The sequence below is a fragment of the Silene latifolia genome, chromosome 8 (genome assembly GCF_048544455.1).
Source record: "Silene latifolia isolate original U9 population chromosome 8, ASM4854445v1, whole genome shotgun sequence".
Lineage (NCBI taxonomy): Eukaryota > Viridiplantae > Streptophyta > Magnoliopsida > Caryophyllales > Caryophyllaceae > Silene > Silene latifolia.
The window spans coordinates 71,005,056-71,027,428 of record NC_133533.1 but is presented as its reverse complement, the minus strand read 5'-3'; the positions used below and the strand labels follow the sequence as shown (position 1 = coordinate 71,027,428).

The window sequence follows — 22,373 nt, the reverse complement described above, 5'->3', positions numbered from 1 at the left end:
CTCTTAGCTGTCTAATAAATTTTGCCTTTTATCATAACTGCAGTCATGTGTTGTATAACTCCTGCACATAATTTGTATAACTTTACTTCACGAGTGTATAACTCTAACACTTATCTCAGAAACTTGGATTTTAATTATGACTGACCAAGATCATATAGTAACAATCTATTCCAACAAGTTGTCTAAGTTGTTAAGGAGTTTCTTGACAACATTCTAGAGTTGCAAAAAAAGAGAATACAGAATCAAAGGGATACATTCTATTTTTTCGCAGGTTTTTTATCTCCTCTCCGCGCCGCTTCCGTCCTGCTTTTCTCTGTCTTCGGGATCTGTAATTTCTCGCCAATGAAACCATTGACCTTGGTCGAACTCCTTCCCGATGATGTTCATGTCGGCTAGGAGAAGCGTCGCCGCCAACCGGATCAACAAATATCGACGGTTCACCTTCCTCTCGAGATCAACGTGACCAAACCTATCACCCTCGTACATTAACATGTGCATCATGCGAAACAAGCCGGACTCGGTGTCGTTTATCGTTTTTGATGCCAGGCAAACTGATCGACGGAATGGAACGACGGTATGTCTTTCGCTCTGTCCTTCTCGTCGTCCCTAGCCTCCACGTAGTCGCTCATGAGGCTCTTTGCGAGAGACAAGAACGTCAAAAAGTGAGATTTGTAAAAGCGGTGAGAACACTTTTTAGTTGAACATAATTACAATTTAATTCCACTTACAATAACGTGACATGCTTTGCATATCTCCGATTGCCGCGGACTTGAATAGTACTTACTGTCCAGGAGATCAATCGTCCTAGAATTAAAGTTGATACACACACATGCATAATGCGCTTCAATCTTAATGGGTACGAAGATTAAATCGCCTTCAAGCTGAAATCTTTGCCACGATCGGTTCGGAAGACGTCCCACGTATTGTACAACCCGTCGGTGTCCGGTGTTTGTTGGACGGGGTTTCGTACAAGGCTCAAGATTATTTCTGTTCAAGTAGCGATATATGTGTGAGGATACCAGTGGAGTTATAGGGGTTGTGCATTGGAGTTTCACGGTAACTCTTACGACATAATGAAGAATGCCTAAGTATATCTTTGGTTGTTAATAACTTCTAAAAACAAAATGTTTAACTCCGGGAGGGTATGTATAATCGTAGACTTACTTTCCACTGTGAAGGTTTTAAAGAGGGTATGTGCAACTCTTATAACATATTAAAGGATTGATTAGGACCATACCATATGACGGATACCGAAGAAAGACGAACGAAAAATCGCGCAATCCTCTGCCTCCAATCGATTAAGCAACAAGGACCAACACTCAATCACTTTTTCATCCATTGGCGTCTCAGGGAGCATAGACAACATTTGCAACCTATTAATTGTTCCGTGTCGGCCGTAACTCACAAGTGGTTCACCGTAGTTCGAGACAGTGTTAATCGAGGCTATGACGTATACTAAATGGGAAGGTAAATCGCTATTAAAATGACGGCATAACTTCACCGATGAAACGTATAATCTGCAGCTTTAGGAATGTGTAACTCCATTAACGATATATATAACTTCAGTGATGAAACATATAACTCCATGTATTACTCTAGGTATAACTCCAGTCCTCTAATGTATAACTCCAAAGTATAAATTGTACAACTACGAGCATATCTTTGTAACTCTATATTGATATAGCTTAATATGATAAAACATTAGGATTTTAGACAAATTTACTCATTTGGATATTTGTAGTCATCAAGGAAAACGTAATCGCCACTTGTTTGCGATACAGGATATCCCTAGTTAATGCCTTGTTCATCTTCGACATCTTGGCGACCACGGTAAGGTCGGCGTCTGGTTCCCCGCAATATGTGGTGCAACCAAGGCCATCGCCCTTACCCCGGAGCGGCTATTAACAGCGGAGAGGGCCCGACGGACGGCGTCCGGCCCGGGGCTACTTTGGAAGGTGGAGTCGGAAGGTTGAACCGACCTTAGAGCAAGGTCGTTTAGCGAATCGTTCTCTCCGGCGTTTCCAACACCTCTCTTCCTTCCACTTGTGTTGCTTGGTGACCTCTTTTATCACGCACCTCCTCCAATTCACGGTCTTTAAGCTCCTTAAAAGGCGATACCCTGGATAACACATCTTCCCCGTCCAAGTTAATGTCACGAGGACAAGGGTTGCGGCAATTTCCGCTCGCATGAGGTCATTGCTTTCCTCGATCCCTAGGGTACAGTCGAATGGCTCTACACGGTACAAAGAACATATGAACCATGACGTACGGACCACGGTCATTGGCGTATGTCTGCTCCCCCCGATTGAATTTAATGTTGACAAAAGGGAACCCTTCAACTCTCTTGCCTTTGTCGAGCCCTTTGTAGGCCATATACTTTCCCATTGCATCACCGGCGGAAGTTAGGCAAGGCGTTTAAAAGGGGAAGACGTATTAACAAAACAAATGGAGCCGATAATTAATCTAGTCACCGTTTTATAAGTCTTACGATGAATACGCGCAATCCCTTCGTATGGTAATTTCAGAAGATCGTCCTCGTAAGAACGATTATCAAGATACTCGATCTGCTCGGAGAGGAAATTTATGCAAATGCAAGAGTAATGATCTTCATCGCCGTGCTTACACGGAATGAAAACCTACAAACATGCACCAAAAATCTAAGAGTTTTAAAACATAATTAGCAGATTAGAGGCATACATTTTCTGCGTAGTTGGAGTTATACATTCTATGGTTAGAGTTATACATTATATGTGTAGAGTTGTACATTTAATTTCCGAGTTATACAAGTATATTCTTGCGATTGTACATTATGTGCACTAAGCGGATGCCCTGGAGTTATACATTATACTTGTATATGCTTACGGTTGTACTCTATGTGCGATGAGTTATACATTCTATGGTTAAAGTTATACATTATATGCCTAGAGTTATGGAGTGAAGTTAGCCACTCATCAAAACTCTAAGCATATATTGTATAACTCTAGACAAATAATGTATAACTTCAGCCCTAGAACGTATAACTCTAGTAATTCTGAAAGTTAAAGTTATATCTTTGTATAACTCTTGCAATAGGATGTATAACTCTAGCCATAAAATCTATAACTGTAAGCATATACAATGTAGTGTATAACTCCAGGTATTACTCTAGGTAAAACTCCATGCCTAACTCTAAAGCATATATTGTACAACTCTAAGCATATCTTTGTTAAACTCTACGAAAATAATGTATAATTCCAGTATGTAAATGTCTCTATATTGATATCTGAGCTCACCATATCGGAGTCCGGTTGGAATGGACTAGAACACGACTCTTGCCACATGTCCCACGAGTAACAAAAGCCTTCAGAATGATCAACAACCAAGTTTTTCTTCATGCCTTGCCAAATGTCAATTGCTAGGGCCTATAAAAATGATAGACGGGGTTGGCGGCTTGTATCACAAGGTACGTACAGGTTGTCACAAAATAACTTGCGGAGTTCGAGCACACTTACAGCGTGACCTAGGCCAAAGAAACAGTGCGAACTTGAAAGCAGTGCGGTGTTCGCGTGCGTAAGGCGATTGAGTAGCACGGACCAAAGATCGATGACATTTCCCGAATCTCTTTCCGGGCATCAACGATCGGAGATCAATACGCGTTATGCGTTTGGACGGGGATATGTGACCAATTGTTCCCTACAAAGGATTAGCAAAATTGAGACACGCAAAGAGGGAATGCATTCATGGCCTTTTTGTCCGCAATCGTTTTGAAATATAGGTAAAACTTATCTTTTACTTACGATTTATTATGGTCGTGGAATTCATCAAAGACATAATCCATTACATCCTTCCTCACCACGAACACCGTCCCAAACGTTCCTTGTTAAAACGCAACCACTTTGTGAGCATACGTCTTTGTCGGGTTCGGGTGCCCGCAATCCCGAGAACAACCTAGGTTCTCGGTACAATGTCCATACACGGAAGGGGGCGTTGAATGCGGCAAGAAGGGATGGTGGATCATGTCACATCGCGGCACATAAATAGGGGGTGGATGTGGTGCAACCGGCTCAACCCTAGCACCGGCGATTTCAACTACCAAACCTTCTTTGGCAGACCGATCGTTCGCTCCTCAACCCCGGCAAAGCCTCATTCACCTCTGCCGTGCTCATGAAAGTCGGAGGGATTTCATTTCCGACATTCGGTTGAAGGATTCCCCGGGTGATCTCCGCACCCTCGACAACATCTACGTTTACTCCCCCATTGTTAGAATGTTGTTCAACATTCTCAATTACATCCTTTTTAACAAAGTGGCACGAATGAAAAATAACAAAATTAAACGCCAAACGTATAACTCGGCCATAAAATGTATAATCGTAAGCATAGAATGTATAACTCGGCCATATAATGTATAACGTAAGCATATACACTATAATGTATAACTCTCTTTGTATAACTCTAGATATACCTCCAGCTATCTAATGTATAACTCCAAAGCATATATTGTATAACTCTAGTCATATATCTTTGTATAATCGTAGTCGTATCTTGGTTAAGAGTTGTACCAACCGCCGTTACGGTTTATACTACGATTCAAGGCCTCAACATAAGTTTCAACAAGGTTATACTATATCAACTTACAGTTATACACTACCAATAAACAAAAAAAAAACCATTGTATAAAAAGTATTTATCGCAAATTAACAAACTTACCTCGCCACCAGGACCACTCCCGTCGCTGAAGTCCACATGCGCTTCCTTCATTTCAAAGAAGAGAAAAACAGACACTCCATCAATTCTTGTGTGTGCAAACCCAATTTTGGGACCGTAGATTTTTCCATCGCCTTTTCGACGGTTGATTGTCCGACAATCTTTCAACATTTTCTTGCAATCCCTCCCCATGAACTTGCTCATGCACCTCATCACCTACCACGGGCCGAGATTCAGCATTCTCTGACCGTCCGTCAGCTTGGCCTACAATGTCTGCTGCTCTTTCATGGTCAGTGTCTGACAATCTTCCAACATTTTCAGCATTTTCATTCAATCCGTCCCCATGAACGTGCTCATGCCCCTCATCACCTGTCCCGGGCGAGCCTCATCGTCCTTTGACGGTCCGAGAGTTTCGTCAATTTCCTCCTCGGTGTAACGCGCCTCCAACAACGAGTTCTCGACGGTTGGGACGGGGTGCACACAACTTGATCCTCTAACCACAGGGCTAGCAGGTGACAACGGCTTAGAAACGATCGTATCACCTCCCACTTCCTCCATAATCTTTGACCATGAAACTGCAACTGATTTCGTTGGCGTCTCGGCTTTGACGGACTCTAGACGCGGCTCAACACGGGGGTTACCACCCCTGCCACCCTCATCATTGGCGAGACTAGACAGAACTTCACTTATTTGACGCGTAGATGCATCGATTCCGTCAGATTTTTTGAGAGGCTCAGTAACTACCTCTCCAAATGCGGGAGCGTTACCCACGAAACCTTCACCTTTCTCGCAACTGCTCTGCCTTCAGACGTACTTTTGAATCTTTTCACCCTCAAAGAATTCTTGAGAGGCCTGACTAGGATTTAGGCCCGTCGGATCACTAGTTCTGACTTTGATCCGTGCGGTTGCATCTGCGTACCATGAATAGAACACAATAGCGTTCCTTTGCATTTGTAGATAAAGCTCGTGAGTACCACTGCATCCAAGAAGTACGATAAGTTAGTTATATTATAATATATGGGTACGTTAAGTCTGAAACAGAATTCATCTCGAAAATATATAATAGTTTGCACTTACATCGATGACCCTAGCTTTCAATTCCTGGTCATCCTCGACACTGGGTAGTTCTATCTGAATGAACTTCTTCTCGAAAGTTGGGCGGGAGAGAGGGGGGGGGGGAACGATAGCAACAGTAGTTTGGGTTCACGCGGGCCGCCGAGGTGCATCTCGTCCACACTCCTTCCATAAGAGGGGTCTTGAAGGCACCTCGGATACACAGTCTTAGACAAGGTTAAAGTACCCAATCCCCCTTGACCCACCTCAAATTTTACCCTCTCTACAAGCGCAGTTTCATCCCAATTTTTAATCAAAGGTAGATCATGTTTACAAGGCTTACCCTTGTAATCATATCGCTGAAAGTAGCTTATCATGAGGAAGGGGATACACCCGTTCAACAATGTTACCCCCTTTTTACAGTCTGACCCCGCTTTCACCGTCATGTCCAAAATATAAGAGCACCAGTCATAATGCGGGATGGCTTCAGGATCTTCTACAGCCCTTAACAGCTTCCAATCTATCCCGTTGTTTGGGGTGGGTGCGAGGAATAAAGACATACAGAACAAAACAAATAGCCGGCAAAATTGATCGTCCGCCTCCTCGTACTCCATAAGTTGCTTGTGAACTTTCCCTAAGGGTATTGCACTATTCCCTTTGGCCACCCCGTACGCTTGCCGCCATTTGTCCTTCAGCTCCTTATTCTCGGGATCGTTGGACCCCTTCAGCGAGCTCACGGGCACCAAAGGGAGAGAATTGGGTCCGAAAGGTAACAAGAAACAGTCATGCACATCATACTTACTGATCATAAACTCCTTCTTCCGCGAAGCCCTGAACACATATGACCCGTCAGAGAAGGACTCCAAGAACAGTGAACGTGTGCAAGTGGGAAGTTGCTAATCTTGAGTTCCAAAAGGCCACCAAACCCAATTTTCTTAACAAATGGACACCGATCCTCATTAAGCTCTTCAATGAGAGAGACAAGTCTTTGAGGTCGACACGAAACCGTGATTTCATGCACCCTCTTTACCCTTGGCTTGGCCTCAACCATCTGGGGAAAAGCAAGGACAACACACAAAATTAGACGTACTATAGTTGCAATTAGAGATATTTGGAACAAAGAAATAGACATACTGTGAATTAAAGTAATACAATAGATAGTCAGAGTTATACAAAATATAAGAAAAGTTATACATTCTGATAATAGAGTTAATCAGAAAATATCAAGAGTTGGGTTTTTTGTCAAAAACTACCTTACATTTAGGGGTCTTTGTAAAATAACTACCTTACTTTATTTTTTTTGTCAATTGCTACCTTTTGTATTTTTTATTTGTATTTTTGGTACCTATTCTAACTTTCCGGCCAAAAAAAGTCAATACACAAGCATTGACTTAAGTTCACACGTGAGAGCTTATGTTTATGTTCTTGTTTTCTTTATATCCCTCCTTCCCCTCCTCTTTTACCTCCTATTTCCCCTCTTTTTTTACTTTCCTTTTTCTCCCTCCTATTTCATTTCCCTTCTTCTCTTCAAGATAGAAAAGCTTTTGAAAAGAATTTGTGAATACTTGAATCCAAGTACAATGACACTTATAAAGACTTGGATATTGACAAAGGAGATGAAGAACTACAAATTACTTATTGTTAAAAGTAAGGTTTTTCTTAAAAATTAGTACATGTCAAATGCTAAAAGTAAACTCGAGTAGCTGAGAACATGGATGATGATGATGATCAGGACAAATGCAAGGAATTCATGAATGATTAACAAAGGTTTATACTTGTTTTGTTGAGAGAGATGTAAGATGAGTGAAGTGTAAAAGTTATAGGAGGCGGTAAAAGAGTGAAAGTGAAAAGGACTTGTTTAGGGTTAAAAGGTAAAAACGTAAAACAAACACATAAGCTCTCGCGTGTGGAGTAAGTCAATGTGATCGGAGCCATTTAGTTCACAAATTAAGCAATTGTGGTCGTTGGTCAATGGTCGATACAAAACACAATTTATACTTCACAAACAACTCTACAAATTAGTAAAGAGGCAAGTAAAGGTCGGATCCCAAGGGACGGGTATTGAAAACGAAGATTTCTATTGCTACTAGCGGTGTCTAGGGGTGTCACAAGTTGGGTTGATGTAGAAGGTTACTAACTAAAATAGCAATGAAAATAAACTAACAAGGTAAATGGAATAAGGGTGTAAACAATTGATTAAAAGCACTAGGGTGTCATGGGTTCATAGGGGATTCATGGGATATGATCATACAAACATGTTCTCAATTTATAAGCAAGCAATTATTGTTGTGATGGATCGAGTTGGGTTATATCTTACAATCCTAGGAAAGTTTGGGTCCCGGAGCCGAATCTCTTGGATTGTACAACACCTACAAGTCGACTTAATCTTCCCTACTTAACACATGCATGGTCTAACAAGACTCGAGTTGGGTTATGTCTTACAAGTCAAGTTGAAAGGATAGTAGATGATAATAAATGCAAGGATTCATAGGCTTAGCATTTCATCAAACATAACATGTGCATGTATTAAGATCAAAACAAGCAAGCAAATAAGATATGAAAGCATATTGATTTAAGCATGAATCATCCCCATGTTGGTTTCCCCTAATCACCCATTAAACCCTAGCTAAGAGACTACTCACTCATTATCATATTAATCATGCTAGAAAGGTTGTCAATCATACTAACATAATGAAACATGATGAATAAATGAAAGTAATTAGCAATAATTAAAAAGGGATTAAGAGATTATACCTACTAATGATTCCAATAATAAAGCAAGAATAATAGAAGTACTTGAATCCTAGATTGAGAGGTTGTCAATCTCCCAATAATAACCCAAATGATCTTCAATTACCCAAAATAAAGTAAGAACAAGAGAGAGATTTAGGAACTAAAACTTGGATTAAAACTTGATTAATATTTGATTACAATATTGAAGAGAGATTTGATTGATATTAACTACTCTAATTATTGATTAGAAGAACATGCTCCTCTAATTAGACTAATGGGGTATTTATAGTGAAAATTAGGGAGGATGCATTAGGGTTAACTAAGGGCTAAACTAGTAATTACACTTTTTAAGTTGAGCAAGGAGCCTCCGGGATTGTCCGAGAGAAGGGCTTCTCCATTTCGTGACTTGAAGAACAAAACGGTGCTGTGCTATGATCCGAGCGGATCGGAGTCGGGACGGACGGATGAGGCATGGACGATCCGAGCGGATCAAGGCGTAAGACGCTCGGATTGGGCCTGGGGATCCGAGCGGATCACGGGTAAGGGCACGCTCGGATTGAGCGGGGCGGACGGACGGATCATGGATGATCCGTTCGGATTCTTTTACAGCGTCATTCCTTCTTCTTTTCTTCCCTTTTCTTCATAGAATCCTTGGGGATTTCCTTGGGGACTCAAGGATCCTTTCTCAACAATGATCTTCTACTTAGCTATGTACAAAGGCCTTCTAGTCTTGTCTCTCCTTGATGCTTGGTCATTGAATACGATCCATTTAGCCTTGTTTTGCCATGAAAATGCAAGATTCTTACTCCTTTCCTACCAAGGGGTCAAAATCTCAAAGAATATGCAAAACAAAGAACTAAAGATAAGAAATGACCCAAATAAGCACTAAAAAGCATAGAAACAATGGTAATTCGGGGGCTAAATATGCGCCAATTATGGTCGCATCAAATATCCCCAAACCGAACCTTTGCTCGTCCCGAGTAAAGAGGTGACAAAGACTAGGACCAATACTAACCTAACCTAATAATAATAGCCGATATGAGACAATTAGCGGGTCTCACTCCGCCCCTTCAACTCACAACAAGACAACCATGAGGTAGGATGCCTTCTTGCAAGGCAAGGTGGGTCTTGCCAAAATGGCGACACATCCAAACATTAAGCACATAAAAACACATAATGGATGCATCTACAAAAAGGAATAGCCACTCCCTCATCAAGTGGCGGAGGCACTAAAGAGGAACAAATTTAAGAGCATGTAATCCTTCACAAATACTAGTTCAACAAATTACTAAGTCTAAGAGGATGGCACTAAATCACCTCCAAATGGTGTTAAACTAGACTACTTTCGTCCTCAATTTCCAAATGCTTTCGTCAAGAGCGATCGGATGGTGGTGGAATGATGATCCCTATGATGCTAGTGGCATATGACATGACAAGTCTCGAATTCTCTACAAAGTAAAGGTCATGGATCGTCCCAAGCTCGACCAAGTGGCTTGACAAAAGGCTTTTTGGGAATGAAATGCTCAAATCTTTATTCACAATGGTTGGATATGACTTGTATTTCAAAATTGTCCTCATTTCACTTTCACATTTCAAAAATTTAAGATGGGGTTTGTTCCTTCCGGGCTAGTGTCCTTTGCTTTCGCCAATCGCTTATTAGGCAACCGGTTAACCTCTAGACAATAGCTTTTTGGGGTGAAGTCACTCTGTCTCTGGGCGGCCGAATTCACAACCGTATGGGGGCCCAATTCAATGGATCCCACACCAAAGCACATCGAAGTGGTAAACCTCCATCAAAACAACTTAAAAATTCTCAACATTCAACAATTCATAACACTTGAGGTTTCCTTGGCATTACATTACTTCCACATGACAAAATTTGTTTGAGATGAGCACTTCAAGCTTATTGATAGAAAATATTTTTGGGTTGCCTTACCACAAGGTCAAACAAGGTCACCTAGACAAGTTAACCAAGTCCATATCGCATCACGGGGTTGGATAGGTGACTCACATGCAAACTCTTGACTAGGCCTTGGGTCATGGGTCAAAAGACACTAGTATGACACTATCTAGGGTGTTTTACAACCATTCTAGTAGGCAAAGTCTTGAGTTGAACAAGTATTTATAATGGCTTAGTTGCTCTTGTCAAAGTTCCAAAATAGGCATTTTTTCAAAACATTTCTAACATGCAACTACATGCCATGATGCAACTAATATGAACATCCTAATGCAAGTGACTCTACCAACTAATATGACATATAAACTAAATGCAAGTCCTAAGTTCACATTGTTTTTACCGCATCAATCAAAATAAAGCCACATAGTCATTAACATAAAGAGGAAAAAGGAGATTGGAAAGATCATACCATGCGGTCTTCGATATCCTCAAGTCTCGGATGTGGCGTAGTCGATCAAAGTGAACAAGGATGGACAAACACAATATATACAAGACTATATATACAAAGGAAATGAACTTGTTTTTGGTTTTTCAATTTTTCAAATTTTTATGATTTTTGAAATTTTTCAATTTTTATGGTTTTTTGAATAAAAGTTAAGTGTTAGAATTCCCATCCCCACACTAATATGGGCATTGTCCTCAATGGCCAAAATGATGGAAATTATGCAAGAATGATGCATGATTTCTATACTAAATGCAATTCTACACTAAACTACACTACATGATGCATGGTTTTTGTTATGACGGAGAGGATAATTTAGATTACCTCCCGTTGCGTATGCATTAACTTCCCCAAACCAAGCAAGACACTATTGCTAATGTCAAAGCATGGGGGAGTTCATGCACATGCTATGCTATGCATGAGATTAAATTGTCATTTTGGATTTTCAAAAATGGGAACAATGAAGAACACCTCAATGGAACCGAGGTGTGAGTCCTTTGATGTTGCTAGGACTAAACTAACCAATGATCAAAATGAGAATAAAATACAAAGAGATATAGACAAACCGTGGGAGAGTAGGAATCTCCAAGGCTAGTCTTCCATCATACTACTATCATCATCACCGCTTCCCTCATGAGAAGTGGTCTCATTGCCACTTTCCTTGGCACTTTCTTCATTGCTTTCCTCATCATCATCTTCACCATCTTCACCATCCCCATCATCTTCTTCTTCATCATTATCATCAATCTCCTCATCATTTCCAACAACCTCATTATCTTCCACCACATCCCTTGATGCACCCGGGAACAAAGCTTCTCTATCCGCCCAACTAGGCAAAGGACAAGATGGATCAAGGAGTCCTTGCCTAGCTAAATGTAGGAGGGGAGGATATTGAGCTAGATATGCATTCTTCCGGTCTTCATAAGCTTGCTTGTGCATGGCTCTCATAAGAAGAGTTACATAGTCTTTCCCAATTTCAATTCCTTCCGGCGTAAACTCTTCATAGTCATAGGGGTAAGGTGGTATGATAATGGAAGAGGAGGGGGCCTCATGGTCACCCTTTTGTTGTTGAATGATGTACTCGGCTTCTTTGGTTAGGGGAAGTAAATAGTTGGTCCGGTGGACACTAAGACGGCAAATCTTTGCGGGTAGAGTGAATGAACGAGCCTCACTAGTAAGCCACCCATACTTGGTATCAAGGGGATTGTGAGCAACCCACTTAAACTTGTTGATCAAGGTGGACATATCAATAAGATGGCCACCATCCTTAGCCTTGTACTTGCTATCCTTATTGAAATTAGGATCAAAGTGCTTAGCTAGGACCGTGACAAGGCCGCCATTAACAATTACGGTTTGACCCTTCTTCCCACTATCTACATGAAGCCATCTATCAACCAATAGCCTCAAACAATTGTAAGGCTTGGTGTGAATTCTTCCAATATTCAAAGTTGATTCAAGGAGAATAAAATCGAGTCCCGTAAAATGATTGGTGTCTTTCCTAGCAATTATGGTATTTCCCACAACTTTGTGCCAAATTCTTATGCCCGGATGATGGACCAAAAGAGCACGACAAGCTTTAAAATCTACAAACTTCTTCCCGGAGATTGCCTCCCAAAGAGGCTCGGGATCGTACTTCCCATATTGCTTATAGAATTTATGTTCATCACTAAGACCCAATATTCTACCCAATTCCGGAAAGGAAATGCGTCTACTAGTGTTAGCTAGACGAAACTCAATATTTTCCCTATTCTCAACTTTTGTTACTTTCAAGGAACTTAAGAATTCCAAGACAAGGGAGGGGTATGTTACTTCCTCCATTTCAAACAATTTCTTTAAACCCATGGCATTGAAAAAGACTCTTGTTTGTTCAAGAACACCCAACTTCTCTAAGGCATCTTGGCATATGAATTTGGTGGATTGAATTTGTCTCATAGCAAACTTAACAAATGCATTTCTATGGGAGTCGGAAATGAATGTTACCTCCGGGTAATGCAAGAGTTGATTAATTACCGGAGTAGAAGGTGATGCTTCCATAGAAATTTGTTGAGGTGGTTGCACTTCCAAGCTTGGTGTTGACACCACCATTGCCAAAGCCTTCTTCGTTTGTAGAGCTTTTTGCCTTTGAGAGAGAGCCTTTGCTTTTGGTGCCTTTGTTGCCTTTGTTGCTCCCTTTGTTCTTGCCATTTGATGAACAAACCAAGTAGAGAATCAAAAATCTTCAATTTGTAGAATGCCCAAATCGATTTTGAAAGTGAAAGGCTTTGCCTTTATGAGAGCAAAAATCGACTCAAAGGGTGAAGATTTTGTGCTTGGTTTTGATTTTTCTTGAAGATGGAGTGATTAATTTGATGTTTGAAGGATGGTTTGATTTTGTTTTGGTGATTTTGTTGAGGGTTTTTGTGTTTGAGATGGAGAGGATGAGGGTTTTGGTGTTATGGGTAGTGTTTATGAATGAATGAATGAATGAATGAAGGTGGGGGGGGTATTTAAAGAAACGAAAATCTCGAAGATGCAGGCACGATCCGTGCGGATTAGGCGCAATCCGCTCGGATTTTCAAGCTTCAAATTTTAAAAATCCCGCCTAAAGACGGGCGTCTCCTGGGGAAATCCGCTCGGATTTTTATTGAGGGACGGGCGTCTCTTGGGAAATCCGCTCGGATTCTCATCCGAGAGATTTTTCTTGTTTTTCTTCACTTCAAGACGGGCGGATTTTACCGAGAGACGGACGGATCCTGGGAGACGGGCGTCTTTCCGAAATCCGCTCGGATTCCTTAACAGACAGAATTCTTCAATTTTTGCACAGCCCAAGACGGCGTCTTCTCGGTGGACGCTCGGATCCTCTGCAGACGGGCGGATTTTCCAGAATCCGCTCGGATTCTTCCTTGAATACACGGATCCTTGCGCAAACCCATTCCTTAACATTCTTTCTTTCTTTCTTCCAAAACTTGTGCTCTTCATTGTGGGGGCACTACTAAGGCGTGAATAGCCTAGGCAATTGCCATCCCCACACTAAGGTAAATCACTACACATCAATTAAAATCATTAGTCCCTCCCTCACTTCTCTCTTTTCATGACAATTATTTTGATCAAGGTAAATAAAATCCAAAAATGACAAAAATGCAATGCAAAAATTAAATGTAAGTTAGGGAGTTAGAAATATTTACAAGTGGTGGTTTAGGGAGGACTCCACCAAACTCTCATTCTAGATGAGATGTCAAGGAGGCATGTTCAAGGTGTTGTTGATGTTGCTCAACACCTCGAAGAAGTAATTAAAAGCTTGTTCATTGTTGTGGTAGAGGTCCTCAATAGACCTTGGTCCTTGTTGTTGATCATGATCGATGGCATGCCCAATGTAGGGATTAAAGATCCCTTCAAATTCGTCGTCCCAAAGACCACAAACTTCATTGAGTTGATCATTGAAAATCTCTTGCTTGGATGGAGACAACTCTCCCAAATTCTTCTTTTGGCTAATGAGGCCATCTTCTTCTTCCTTGGTTGATTTTGATGAGCTATGCAAGCTCTTCTTGTCACAATTCACTTGCTCTTTGAATGGAGCATCTTCAACTTTCTTCCTCCATTGGAGTTCCGATCTCTTCTTTTCATCTTTCCGGCTATAGTGATCAATCATGAAACATGGCTCATGCAAACGAGGAGCTCTCATGGTCTTATCAAGATTAAAAGTTATGCTTTCATCTCCCACTTCTAGAGTGAGCTCTCCATGCTTCACATCAATCACCGCACCCGCGGTGTGTAGGAAAGGTCTTCCTAAGATGATTGGAATGTTGGAATCTTCCTCCATATCAACAATGACAAAGTCCACCGGGATGAAAAACTTCCCAATTCGCACGGGGACATCTTCCCATATCCCTAGCGGTGTCTTCGTCGATCTATCGGCCATTTGAAGTGTGATATTGGTGCACTTAAGCTCTCCCATTCCCAACCTTTTACTCACCGAGTACGGCATGACACTCACACTAGCCCCTAGATCACATAAGGCTTTGTTGATTGTTGTGTCGCCAATGGTACACGGTATTGAGAAGCTTCCCGGATCCTTTAACTTTGGAGGTGAACTCCCTTGAAGTATTGCACTACTCACCTTAGTGAAGGCGATAGTCTCAAGTTTCCGGATCGACTTCTTCTTTGTGAGAATATCCTTCATGTATTTCGCATAGGCCGGAACGTGATTGATTAATTCCGTAAAAGGAATTGAGACTTCTAAGTTCTTCACAATTTCCATGAACTTTCCAAGTTGATCATCAAATTTAGGCTTGGCTTGACGACTTGGAAAAGGAAGTCTAATCACAATGGGTTCCTTTTCTTTGGCTTTGTCTTCATTTTTCTTTGAGTTTTCTTCTTTTGATGATTCCCCTTCTTTGGGACTTTGCACCACAACTTCATTCTCACTAGCTCTCACAACTTCATCCTCAACTTGCTTCTTTGGTGCTTCATATCTTGTACCACTTCTCAAGTGAATGGCACTAACCGTTTCATGTCTAGGGGGATTACCTTGAGGTGGTAATTGCCCTTTTTGTCTTTGTGAGCTCGAAGATGCTAGTTGGGTCAATTGTGTTTCCAACATCTTGGTGTGAGCTAGAATGTTGTTGATGGTGGTATCCTTTGCTTGGCTATCTTTTTGCATTTGAGTGAAAAATTCTTGTTGATTTTTTTGCATTTGAAGGACCGCTTTTTGGACATCAAAACTTTGGTCATTTTGGTGATTGTATGGATTTTGATTTTGATAACCTTGGTTTTGATTGAAAAAGGGTCTTTGATTTTGATTTCTCATGGGTGGTGGAGTGTATGTTGGTTGAGGGTTTTGGACATTTTGGCTTTTGTATGAGAGATTTGGATGGAATTTGGTGTTTTCATTGTAAAAATTTGAATAAGGGGTGCCACTTTTGTAAGCTTGGAAAGCATTGACTTGCTCGGTTGTTCCCCTACATTCACTTGAGTCATGACCTAAGGTTCCACAATTCTCACATATCCCGCTTGGGATTGATGAGGATGCCGTCAAGGCATTGACATGATGCTTTGTTGATTTTGAGTTTTCCTCAAGTCTAGCCATAGCTTGTTCAAACTTCAAGTTGATAGTGTCAATGTGAGCACTAAGTTGAGCACCCAATTGAGTAACGGTGTCCACTTCATACTTTCCTCTAGTAGCCTTGCGAGGCCTACTATATTGCGAATTATGGACCGCCATTTCCTCAATCTTGTTCCATGTTTGATTGTCATCAACTTCGGTGAACATTCCATTTGATCCCATATTGAGAATGTTCCTCGAATCTTCATATAAACCATTCCAAAATTGTTGCACTAAAAACCATTCGCTAAGTCCATGGTGAGGACATGAGCGACAAATACCTTTGAACCGCTCCCAAGCTTCATACAAAGATTCTTCATCCCTTTGCTTAAAACCCGTAATTTGAGCTCTTAGCATATTAGTCTTTTCCTGGGTAGAATTTTTGTAGAAAGCGAGAGCTAACTTCTTCCAAGAATCTATTCCAAGAGTGGCCTTATCAAGGCCCTTCAACCATTGCTTTGCGGTGCCGATTAACGAAAAAGGAAATAAGACCCATCTTATTTGGTCTTGAGTCACGACCGTTTGAGAGATAGCTTCACAATAATCACAAAATGTTTCCATATGAGAATGAGGGTCCTCACTTGGCATGCCCCCGAATTGGCTCCTCTCAACTAGTTGGATGAAGGCGGACTTGGCAATAAAGTTTCCGGTAAGATGTTGTGGGGTAGGAGTACCGTTTGGTAAATCCTCCTCGGTGGGTATAGAGTGTGACGAGAATTTAGGCATTGTAGGTGGATTTTGTGTGGTATTGTTTAATGGGTTCTCTTCTCCTTCTATTGCGAAAGGATTGACAAACTCACTTGTGGGTTGGACAACTTCACCAACACCTCCCAAATTCCTCCTAACAAGTCTCCTATTATTCGTCAAGGTTCTTTCGATTTCACGGTCAAAAGGTAACAAATCTCTTTGTAACCTTCTAGACATGCAAAATATCAAACAACTAGAAAACAATTAGAACAAACCTTGAGGAGTTTTACTTCCCCAAGGTGAAAAAGACACAACTAAAAATGACAAAAGAAATCTTAAATCAATTAAACACCGTCCCCTACAGAACGGCGCCATTTTTGATCGGAGCCATTTAGTTCACAAATTAAGCAATTGTGGTCGTTGGTCAATGGTCGATACAAAACACAATTTATACTTCACAAACAACTCTACAAATTAGTAAAGAGGCAAGTAAAGGTCGGATCCCAAGGGACGGGTATTGAAAACGAAGATTTCTATTGCTACTAGCGGTGTCTAGGGGTGTCACAAGTTGGGTTGATGTAGAAGGTTACTAACTAAAATAGCAATGAAAATAAACTAACAAGGTAAATGGAATAAGGGTGTAAACAATTGATTAAAAGCACTAGGGTGTCATGGGTTCATAGGGGATTCATGGGATATGATCATACAAACATGTTCTCAATTTATAAGCAAGCAATTATTGTTGTGATGGATCGAGTTGGGTTATATCTTACAATCCTAGGAAAGTTTGGGTCCCGGAGCCGAATCTCTTGGATTGTACAACACCTACAAGTCGACTTAATCTTCCCTACTTAACACATGCATGGTCTAACAAGACTCGAGTTGGGTTATGTCTTACAAGTCAAGTTGAAAGGATAGTAGATGATAATAAATGCAAGGATTCATAGGCTTAGCATTTCATCAAACATAACATGTGCATGTATTAAGATCAAAACAAGCAAGCAAATAAGATATGAAAGCATATTGATTTAAGCATGAATCATCCCCATGTTGGTTTCCCCTAATCACCCATTAAACCCTAGCTAAGAGACTACTCACTCATTATCATATTAATCATGCTAGAAAGGTTGTCAATCATACTAACATAATGAAACATGATGAATAAATGAAAGTAATTAGCAATAATTAAAAAGGGATTAAGAGATTATACCTACTAATGATTCCAATAATAAAGCAAGAATAATAGAAGTACTTGAATCCTAGATTGAGAGGTTGTCAATCTCCCAATAATAACCCAAATGATCTTCAATTACCCAAAATAAAGTAAGAACAAGAGAGAGATTTAGGAACTAAAACTTGGATTAAAACTTGATTAATATTTGATTACAATATTGAAGAGAGATTTGATTGATATTAACTACTCTAATTATTGATTAGAAGAACATGCTCCTCTAATTAGACTAATGGGGTATTTATAGTGAAAATTAGGGAGGATGCATTAGGGTTAACTAAGGGCTAAACTAGTAATTACACTTTTTAAGTTGAGCAAGGAGCCTCCGGGATTGTCCGAGAGAAGGGCTTCTCCATTTCGTGACTTGAAGAACAAAACGGTGCTGTGCTATGATCCGAGCGGATCGGAGTCGGGACGGACGGATGAGGCATGGACGATCCGAGCGGATCAAGGCAGAAGACGCTCGGATTGGGCCTGGGGGATCCGAGCGGATCCTGGGTAAGGACGCTCGGATTGAGCTGGGCGGACGGACGGATCATGGATGATCCGTTCGGATTCTTTTACAGCGTCATTCCTTCTTCTTTTCTTCCCTTTTCTTCATAGAATCCTTGGGGATTTCCTTGGGGACTCAAGGATCCTTTCTCAACAATGATCTTCTACTTAGCTATGTACAAAGGCCTTCTAGTCTTGTCTCTCCTTGATGCTTGGTCATTGAATACGATCCATTTAGCCTTGTTTTGCCATGAAAATGCAAGATTCTTACTCCTTTCCTACCAAGGGGTCAAAATCTCAAAGAATATGCAAAACAAAGAACTAAAGATAAGAAATGACCCAAATAAGCACTAAAAAGCATAGAAACAATGGTAATTCGGGGGCTAAATATGCGCCAATTATGGTCGCATCACAATGCCTGAAATTTTACTTTTTTGGCCGGAAAGTTAGAATAGGTACTAAAAATACAAATCAAAAATATAAAAGGTAGCATTTGACAAAAAAAATAAAGTAAGGTAGTTATTTTACAAAGACCCCTAAATGTAAGGTAGTTTTTGACAAAAAACTCTCAAGAGCTATGCATTCTGACAGCAAAAGTTATTCAAAATGTAATCAGAGTTATACAACAAATGACAACAGTTATAAAAGGGTCAAACTTTGAACCTGGGAATCAGCTCCCTTCTCAGTACTTGGTGCATCATCCATCTCATGGTGACAAACAAAAAAAGGGATTCGATTAACGATACAGTTATACATATAATAACAAAAGTGGACAATCTGAAACTAAAATTATCTAATGTGTAACTCTAGGCATATCTTTGTATAACTCCAGGAATAAAATGTACAACTCTAAGCAAATATTGTATAACTCCGAGTTATACATTATGACAGAAGTTATTCAACATGTAATCGAGTTATACAACAAATGACTGCAATAGAAAGTATAACTGTGGCCATGTAATGTATAACTCTAGCCATAGAATGTCTGACTCTGGCCATACATTGTATAACTCCAGAGTTATTCAACATGTAATCAGAGTTATACAACAAATGACTGCGATAAAATGTATAACTCTAGCAATAGAAAGTATAACTCTGGTCATGTAATGTATAACTCTAGTCATAGAATGTATAACTCTGGCCATACAATGTATAACTGTAAGCATATACAGTATAATGAATAACTCCAGGTATAAGTCCAGGCATCTAATGTATAACTCCAAAGTATAAATTGTATAACTCTAGCTATATATTGTATATATCCAGGTATAAATTGTATAACTGTAGGCATATATTGTATAACTCTATGAATGGAAACTAATTAAAAGTATAGTCATACATATAACAATTAGAGTTTGACATTATGAAGAAGGAGTTGGTCACGAGAATCGGAAGAGCTATACATCTAGAACCCAGAGTTATACATCTAGGAACCAGAGTTATACATATTGCGTACTAAAGTTATACATCTATTAACCAGAGTTTTACATTAATTAACCAGAGTTATACATATTGAGTACTAAAGTTATACATCTAGTAAGCAGAGTTAGACATCTAGTAACGTATAAATCAAAATCAAAACTTTTAACCTGGATATCAACTCCCGTGTCAATACTTTCTACAACATCCATCTGTAGATGACAAACAATTGGGATTAGAGTTATACAGATATTTAATTGAAGTTACAAATCATTCTATAAGAGTTATACCAACAAGACGAGATTTTTTACATTCGATTCAGATTTCTTGGAAGATTTCTTGGCATTTTTCTTGGCAAAAACCATTGTTAATTATCAAATGACCTCGAATTTGATCTGCACAACCATAATTAACAATTGAACAAATAAACATCAGCAAACCCATAATTGAAGATTGAAAAATTAAATGAACTCTTTTTATGATAGTTTAACAAAGGCAATAATTAACAAAAAACAAACTACAAATCACTAAATAAGGAATGGAGAAAATACCTTATAAAAAAATGGAGACAAAGTAGTTTGCACGCGAGTTGGTATTAATTTGTAGTGATGAAAATGGCGTTTGTTAGGATGGAGTTAATTGGTAGTGATGAAAATGGAGTTATCAGAATTGTGAAGAAAGAAAAGGAAGACGAAATGACAGAAAATAGAGGGAAAAATACCCGCAAGTTGTTTTGAATTGTCTAGAAAATGAGGAGGGAAATGATCATGGACTGATGGACAAACAGTGTAGCATGCATGGGTTAGTGGGTAAGAGGAGAGAGGTAAATCAAAAATATTAGTTTAATGGGGTTTAGTGGGGTTTGACTGCGAAATCTTGGCCATTGGTTTGATTGATCCAACCGTCCACATTAGGACTTATGGACTTATTATATCTAAGGACCTTAGTTGATCCCTTCTCTCTCTCTCTCTCTCTCTCTCTCTCTATATATATATATATATATATATATATATATATATATATATATATATATATATATATATATATATATATATATATATATATATATATATATATATATATATATATATATATATATAGGTAAGATCTAATGAGTCACTTACCTCACTTAAGTCCTTAAGTCCTTATAAGGACCCTTAGATGGACAACATCTATGGTGGAGATTTTTTACAAAATGTAGGCCAAAAAAAAAAGGGAAAAGCATGGCTATGAGAGAGGACAACAATTCCTGCGAATTGTTCTTACCAATGATTATTTCTCATGACAATAACATATATCCTTTGTACTATCTTTCCACTTCCCACATTCTTCCTTCCTGAACACACTTAATTTCAACCTTTTTCTTTCTTTCTTCTCTCTAAAACTGAGTTCTTTCATCTCCAAACGAAGATAAAGTTCTCTCTAAATCCTCCAAATCAGCGTAAACATGCAAATAATAGATGGCATCAATGGTATTTCTTCATTTTATTAATTGTTTTCAGTCACATTTTCATATTTTTCAGTTGAATAGGAAGGATGAAGGTAAACATTACAGTGTTGCATATTTGCATGTCATCGAATTTGTTCATTCTTAGAATTAAATCTTCCTGCTGAGTTTTCATTAATTTGAGTTTAAATTTGCATGAACGCATTCTGACAACATTTACATGAACATTTTAGTTGTAGTTTTACATTTACACTTTTTATTGTTATATTTTTTATGTGAATTAGCATTCTCACAACATTTACACTTTTATTGACATTTACACTTTTAAAGCCTCACATTTACATCAGATATCTTTGCTCACGTTTACACTTTTCCTGTACTTTAAAATTTACACTTTTTTATTGTTATAGTCACCTTTGCATTTTAATTGTTATATTTTTTATGTGAGTTAGCATTCTGACAACATTTACACTTTTATTGACATTTACACTTTTAAAGCCTCACATTTACACTCGCATTCATCGCTCACGTTTACACTTTTCTCCCGTCAATTACACTTTACACTTTTCCCCGTGATCTGCATACACGGTACACTTTTCATAACATTTGCATTTTTATTGTTATATTTTTGTTGACATTTCCACTTTTGTTGACATTTACACTTTTAAAGCATAACATTTACACTGCATTGCTGCTCACGTTTACACTTTTGGTGTACTTTTACACTTTTGTTGACATTTACACTTTTGGTGTACTTTTACACTTTTCTTGACATTTACAATTCATAACATTTGCATTTTTATTGTTATATTTTTGTTGACATTTCCACTTTTGTTGACATTTACACTTTTAAAGCATAACATTTACACTGCATTGCTGCTCACGTTTACACTTTTGGTGTACTTTTACACTTTTGTTGACATTTACACTTTCAGACAATCACATTTATACTTCGTTTCTGCTACACATTTCGATGTTTACTCTTTTTGCTATAGTTTTACATTTACACTTTCTGTTAATATTATAGTTTTAATTTGTGTTAGCATTCTGAAAACATTTACACTTTTGGTGTACTTTACACTTATAAAGAATCACATTTACACTGCATTTCTGCTGACATTTACACTTTTGCTGACATTTACACATGAC

The 22,373-nt window shown here is 39.2% G+C and overlaps 1 protein-coding gene and 1 non-coding gene across 2 annotated transcripts in view; both read left to right on the top strand.

The window, feature by feature from the left end:
• The window catches only part of LOC141595340 (protein FAR1-RELATED SEQUENCE 7-like), a 28,499-nt gene that overhangs the window by 4,797 nt on the left and 1,329 nt on the right, over nucleotides 1-22,373 (top strand). The gene's annotated exons all lie outside the window — the stretch shown is intronic.
• On the top strand, nucleotides 16,199-16,305 carry LOC141597576 (small nucleolar RNA R71). Its single transcript, XR_012522805.1, has one exon. It is a non-coding gene; the product is annotated as a small nucleolar RNA R71 (small nucleolar RNA).